The sequence below is a fragment of the Arachis hypogaea genome, chromosome 20, assembly GCF_003086295.3.
Source record: "Arachis hypogaea cultivar Tifrunner chromosome 20, arahy.Tifrunner.gnm2.J5K5, whole genome shotgun sequence".
Lineage (NCBI taxonomy): Eukaryota > Viridiplantae > Streptophyta > Magnoliopsida > Fabales > Fabaceae > Arachis > Arachis hypogaea.
In genome coordinates this window covers 111,677,611-111,685,170 of record NC_092055.1, presented here as the reverse complement: position 1 = coordinate 111,685,170, position 7,560 = coordinate 111,677,611, and the positions used below count along the sequence as shown (strand labels likewise).

Sequence of the window (7,560 nt, the reverse complement as noted above, 5' to 3'; positions counted from 1 at the left end):
CATATGCACTGTTCAAGCATTCATTCAGAAAACAAGAAGCATTGTTACCACATCAATATAATTAAACTAAGTTCAAGGATAAATTCGAAACTCATGTACTTCTTGTTCTTTTGAATTAAAACATTTTTCATTTAAGAGAGGTGATGGATTCATAGGATGCTGCCCATTTTGGGCGTTCAGCGCCAGAACCATGCTCTGTTCTAGCGTTTGAACGCCAGTCAGATGCTCCTCCAGGGTGTGATTTTTCTTCTGCTGTTTTTGATTCCGTTTTTGATTTTTTTGTTTATTTTGTGACTCCACATGATCATGAACCTATAAAGACATATAACTAAGAAAAATATAGTTAGATAAATAAAAATTGGGTTGCCTCCCAACAAACGCTTCTTTAATGTCAATAGCTTGACAGTGGGCTCTCATGGAGCCTCACAGATGTTCAGAGCATTGTTGAGACTCTCCAACACCAAACTTAGAGTTTGGATATGGGAGTTCAACACCAAACTTAGAGTTTGGTTGTGGTCTCCCAACACCAAACTTAGAGTTTGACTGTGGGGGCTTGGGTTGACTCTGCTTTGAGAGAAGCTTTTCATGCTTCCTCTCCATGGTTGCAGAGGGAGATCCTTGAGTTTTAAACACAAGGGAGTCCTCATTCCATTGAAGGACTAGTTCACCTCTGTCAACATCAATCACAGCTCTTGCTGTGGCCAGGAAAGGTCTTCCTAGGATGATGGATTCATCCTCTTCCTTTCCAGTATCCAGGACTATGAAATCAGCAGGGATGTAAAGGCCTTCAACCTTTACTAACACGTCCTCTACTTGTCCATATGCCTGTTTTCTTGAATTGTCTGCCATCTCTAATGAGATTTTAGCAGCTTGCACCCCATAGATTCCCAGTTTCTCTATTACAGAGAAGGGCATGAGGTTTATTCCTGAACCAAGGTCACACAGAGCCTTAAAGAGCATGGTGCCTATGGTACAAGGTATTATGAACTTTCCAGGATCCTGTCTCTTCTGAGGCAATGTCAGTTGATCCAGATCACTTAGTTCATTGATGAACAAGGGAGGTTCAACTTCCCAAGTATCAATGCCAAATAATTTGGCATTCAGCTTCATGATTGCACCAAGAAACTTGGCAGTTTGCTCTTTTGTAACATCCTCATTCTCTTCAGAAGAGGAATATTCATCAGAGCTCATGAAGGGCATAAGGAGGTTCAATGGAATTTCTATGGTCTCTAGATGAGCCTCAAAGTCCTTTGGTTCCTCAGAGGGAAGCTCCTTATTGGTCACTGGACGTCCCAGGAGGTCTTCCTCCTTGGGATTCATGTCCTCCTCTCCCTCATTGGGTTCGGCCATTTTGCTTATGTCAATGGCCTTGCACTCTCCTTTTTGGATTCTCTTCTGTATTTCTTGGGAGAGTACTGAGAGGGATTTCAGTGATCCTTTTACTCAGCTGGCCCACTTGTGCTTCCAAATTTCTAATGGAAGACCTTGTTTCATTCATGAAACTTACAGTGGCCTTAGATAGATCAGAGACTAAGTTTGCTAAATTAGAAGTATTTCGTTCAGAGTTCTCTGTCTGTTGCTGAGTGGATGATGGAAAAGGTTTATTATTGTTAAACCTGTTTCTTCCACCATTATTAAAGCCTTGTTGAGGCTTTTGATCCTTCCATGAGAAATTTGGATGATTTCTCCATGATGAGTTATAGGTGTTTCCATAAGGTTCACCTAAGTACTTCACCTCTGCTATTGCAGGGTTCTCAGGATCATAAGCTTCTTCTTCAGAAGATGCCTCTTGAGTACTGTTGGATGCAGCTTGCATTCCATTTAGACTCTAAGAAATCATATTGACTTGCTGAGTCAATATTTTGTTCTGAGCCAATATGGCATTCAGAGTATCAATCTCAAGAACTCCCTTCTTCATAGGCGTCCCATTGTTCACAGGATTCCTTTCAGAAGTGTACATGAACTGATTATTTGCAACCATGTCAATGAGTTCTTGAGCTTCTGCAGGCGTTTTCTTTAGGTGAATGGATCCACCTGCAGAAGTGTCCAATGACATCTTGGATAGCTCAAACAGACCATCATAGAATATATCCAAGATGGTCCATTCTGAAAGCATGTCAGAAGGACACTTTTTGGTCAGTCCTTTGTATCTCTCCCAAGCTTCATAGAGGGATTCACCTTCTTTCTGTCTGAAGGTTTGAACATCCACTCTAAGCTTGCTCAGCTTTTGAGGAGGAAAGAACTTGGCTAAAAAAGCCTTGACCAGCTTATCCCAAGAGTTCAGGCTGTCTTTAGGTTGAGAATCCAACCATATTCTAGCTCTGTCTCTTACAGCAAAAGGGAAAAGCATGAGCCTGTAGACTTCAGGATCTACTCCATTAGTCTTAACAGTATCACATATCTGCAAGATTTTAGTTAAGAACTGAAAAGGATCTTCAGATGGAAGTCCATGAAACTTGCAGTTCTGCTGCATCAGAGAAACTAGCTGAGGTTTCAGCTCAAAATTGTTTGCTCCAATGGCAGGAATGGAGATGCTTCTTCCATGTAAATTGGAATTAGGTGTAGTAAAGTCACCAAGCATCCTCCTTGCATTATTATTATTTTCAGTTGCCATCTCTTCTTCTTGTTTGAAAATTCCTAACAGGTGCTTACTGGTTTGTTGTAATTCAGAGTCCTTTCAGGTTCTGGATCTGCTTCAACAAGAATATTCTTGTCTTTGCTCCTGCTCATATGAAAAAGAGGAAATAGAAAATAATAATAATAATAATAATAATAAGGATCCTTTTTACCACAGTATAGAGGTCCCTGTGTGAGTAGAAGAAAAGAAGGAGATGAGAGAGAAAGAGAATTTTCGAAAATGATTTTTGAAAAAGAGTTAGTGATTTTCGAAAATAGTTTTTGAAAAGTCTTAGAAATTTTTCGAAAATTAAAATTAAAAATAATTAGTTAATAAAAAAAAGAATTTTTGAAAAAGGGAGAGATATTTTTTCGAAAATTAGAGAGATAGAGAGTTAGTTAGGTAGTTTTGAAAAAGATAAGAAACAAACAAAAAGTTAGTTAGTTAGTTGAAACAAATTTTGAAAATCAATTTTGAAAAGATAAGGAGTTAGGAAGTTAGAAAAGATATTTTGAAATCATATTTTTGAAAAAGATAAGATAAGAAGATATTTTTGAAAAGATATGATTGAAATTAATTTTTGAAAAAGATTTGATTTTTAAAATCACAATTAATGACTTGATTCACAAGAAATCACAAGATATGATTCTAGAACTTAAAGTTTGAAAATTTCTTAACAAGTAAGTAACAAACTTGAAATTTTTGAATCAAAACATTAATTGGTGATGTTATTTTCGAAAATTATGTGATAAAACTTAAGAAAAAGATTTTTGAAAAACATTTTTATAATTTTCAAAAATAACTAAAAAAAATGAAAAAGATTTGATTTTTGAAAAAAGATTTTGAAAAAGATGAGATTTTTTAATTGAAAATTTGATTTGACTCATGAAAACAACTAGATTTTAAAAATTTTTGAAAAAGTCAAATCTAATTTTCGAAATTTTAAGAGAGAAAAAGGGAAGGATATATTTTTTTTATTTTTGAATTTTTATGATGAGAGAGAAAAACATGAAAATTATGCAATGCATGAAGGTTTTTAGATCAAAACAATGAATGCATGCAAGAATGCTATGAATGTCAAGATGAACACCAAGAACACTATGAATGTCAAGATGAACACCAAGAACATATTTTTGAAAAATTTTTAATGCAAAGAAAACATGCAAGACACCAAACTTAGAATTCTTTAATGCTTAGGCACTAAGAATTCAAGAATGCATATGAAAAACAAGAAAAGACACAAAACATGCAAATGCAAAGATCAAACAAGAAGACTTACCAAGAACAACTTGAAGATCATAAGGAACACTATGAATGCATGAAAATTTTCAAAAAAAATGCAAGATGCACATGCAATTGACACCAAACTTATAACATGACTCAAGACTCAAACAAGAACACAAAAATATTTTTGATTTTTATGATTTTCTAATTTTTTTGTATTTTCTTTTAATTTTTTCGAAAATCATTTTGAAAAAAAGAAAAATAAGGATCCCAAAATTTTTAATATGAATTCCAGGAATCTTATGCTCTTTAGTCTAAAGCTCCAATCAAAGGGTTAGGCATGGCTTAATAGCCAGCCAAGCTTTAGAAGATATTGATAGTTTTTTCTGTATAGAGCAACTAAGTGTGTGAGGATCAACAAGCTCTTGTGATGATAAGTTGAAACCCTTGTCCAAGAGATTGGACATGGCTTACAGCCAAACAGGATTCAACAAAACATCATGAAACACTAGAATTCATTCTTTAAAAATTCTGAAGAAAAATATATTTTTGAAAACATTTTTATTTTAAAATTTTTTTTTTCGAAAACAAAGGAGAAAATTTTGAAAGATTTTTGAAAAATTTTTGAAAACAAAACAAAAAGAAAATTACCTAATCTGAGCAACATGATGAACCGTCAGTTGTCCAAACTCGAACAATCCCCGGCAACGGCGCCAAAAACTTGGTACGCGGAATCGTGATTACACTTTAATTATGTAAAATTCATCGCTCTTTCTTTCCTTGGTAATGGCGCCAAAAACATGATGCCAAGACCATGGTTCACAACTCCGTGTAACTAACCAGCAAGTGCACTGGGTCATCCAAGTAATACCTTACGTGAGTAAGGGTCGAATCCCACGGAGATTGTCGGTATGAAGCAAGCTATGGTCACCTTGCAAATCTCAGTTAAGCAGATATAAATTGATAATGGTGTTTTCGAATAATAAATAATAGAATAGGGATAGAGGTACTTATGTAAATCATTGGTAGGAATTTCAGATAAGCGAATGGAGATGCTTTTCGTTCCTCTGAACCTCTGCTTTCCTCCTATCTTCATCCAATCAGTCTTACTCCTTTCCATGGTTGGCTTTATGCAAGGGCATCACCGTTGTCAGTGGCTACATCCCCTCCTCTCAGTGAAAAATATGCTCACATGCTCTGTCACAGCACGGCTAATCATCTGTCGGTTCTCGATCATGCTGGAATAGGATTCACCCTCCTTTTGCGTTTGTCACTAACGCCCAGCACTCGCGAGTTTGAAGCTCGTCACAGTCATTCAATCATTGAATCCTACTCGGAATACCACAGACAAGGTTTAGACTTTCCGGATTCTCTTGAATGCCGCCATCATTCTAGCTTACACCACGAAGATTCTGGTTAGGAGATCTAAGAGATACTCATTCAGTCTAAGGTAGAACGGAAGTGGTTGTCAGGCACGCGTTCATAGGGAATGATGATGATTGTCACGTTCATCACATTCAGATTGAAGTACGAATGAATATCTTAGAAGCGAAACAAGATGAATTGAATAGAAAACAGTAGTACTTTGCATTAATCTTTGAGGAACAGTAGAGCTCCACACCTTAATCTATGGAGTGTAGAAACTCTACCGTTAAAAATACATAAGTGAAAGTCCAGGCATGGCCGAGAGGCCAGCCCTCAAACATGATCTAAGATAGCATACAACTGATCAAAGATTGTCAAAAAGACTTGTAAAAGGTCCTATTTATAATAAACTAGCTACTAGGGTTTACATGAGTAAGTAATTGATGTATAAATCCACTTCCGGGGCCCACTTGGTGTGTGCTTAGGCTGAGCATGAATGTTACACGTGCAGAGGTCCTTCTTGGAGTTGAACGCCAGCTTTTGTGCCAGTTTGGGCGTTCAACTCTGGTTTTGGCTCCTTTTCTGGCGCTGGACGCCAGATTTGGGCAGAAAGCTGGCGTTGAAAGCCAGTTTACATCATCTATTATTGGCCAAAGTATGGACTATTATATATTGCTTAAAAGCCTTGGATGTCTACTTTGCAACGCAATTGGAAGCGCGCCATTTCGAGTTCTGTAGCTCCAGAAAATCCACTTTAAGTGCAGGGAGGTCAGAATCCAACAGCATCAGCAGTCCTTCTTCAACCTCTGAATCTGATTTTTGCTCAAGTCCCTCAATTTCAGCCAGAAAATACCTGAAATCACAGAAAAATACACAATCTCATAGTAAAGTCCAGAAATGTGAATTTAACATAAAAACTAATGAAAACATCCCTAAAAGTAACTAGATCCTACTAAAAACATACTAAAAACAATGTCAAAAAGCGTATAAATTATCCGCTCATCAGTCACGACAGTTCTAAGGCTCATATAATATATATATATATATATATATATATATATATATATATATATAGAGAGAGAGAGAGAGAGAGAGAGAGAAAGAAAGAAAGAAATAGTAATACTAGAAGCCCGATGAAGGAATAAAAGCTCAAATTGCATAAAGCAGAACTACGAAATGCGAAGCGTTCAAACATGATAACTAAACACATAGGTACGAACAGAACGAGACATAATATATGTAAAACTGGTATGCAAAATCGTGATCTTCAACAATGGCGCCAATGGCTTGGTGCTCTCAAACGTGAATCACACTTTGTCACAATTCCGCACAACTAACCAGCAAGTGTACTGGGTCGTCCAAGTAATAAACCTTACGTGAGTAAGGGTCGATCCCACGGAGATCGTCGGCTTGAAGCAAGCTATGGTCACCTTGTAAATCTCAGTCAGGCGGATTCAGATAGTTATGGAGATTTTATAATTAAAACATAATTGAAATACAAACTAGGATAGAGATACTTATGTAATTCATTGGTGAGAATTTCAAATAAGCGTATAGAGATGCCTTTCGTTCTTCTGAACCTCTACTTTCCTGCTGTCTTCATCCAATAATTCCTACTCCTTTCCATGGAAAGCTTTATGTAGGGCATCACTGTTGTCAATGGCTACATCCCATCCTCTCTGTGAAAATGGTCCAATGCGCTGTCACTGCATGGCTAATCATCTGTCGGTTCTCGATCATACTGGAATAGGATTTACTATCCTTTTGCGTCTGTCACTACGCCCAGCACTCGTGAGTTTGAAGCTCGTCACAGCCATCCCTTCCCAGATCCTACTCGGAATACCACAGACAAGGTTTAAACTTTCCAGATCTCAAGAATGGCCGTCCATGGGTTCTAACTTATACCACGAAGATTCTAATATCTCAGACTCGGTCCTCTGTATTAGATATCTAAGAGTTACTTATTCTAGCTTGTTTGCATGTAGAACGGAAGTGTTTGTCAGGCACGCGTTCATAGGTGAGAATGATGATGAGCGTCACATAATCATCACATTCAACATGTTCTTGGGTGCGAATGGATATCTTAGAGAAGGAATAAACTTGAATTGAATAGAAAAACAGTAGTACTTTGTATTAATTCATGAGGAACACCAGAGCTCCACACCTTAATCTATGGAGTGTAGAAACTCTACCGTTGAAAATACATAAGTGATAAGGTTCAGGTATGGCCGAGAGGCCAGCCCCCAAATGTGATCTAAAGATGAAACTAAAGATGTAAATACAATACTAAAAAGTCCTATTTATACTAAACTAGTTACTAGGATTTACATAAATGAGTAAATGATGCAGAAATC

The 7,560-nt window shown here is 36.9% G+C and overlaps 1 non-coding gene across 1 annotated transcript; it reads left to right on the top strand.

Annotated features, from left to right (window-relative positions):
• The first annotated feature begins 2,110 nt into the window (after positions 1-2,110).
• Positions 2,111-2,218, top strand: LOC112788547 (small nucleolar RNA R71). Its single transcript, XR_003195907.1, has one exon. It is a non-coding gene; the product is annotated as a small nucleolar RNA R71 (small nucleolar RNA).
• The last annotated feature ends 5,342 nt before the right edge of the window (positions 2,219-7,560 follow it).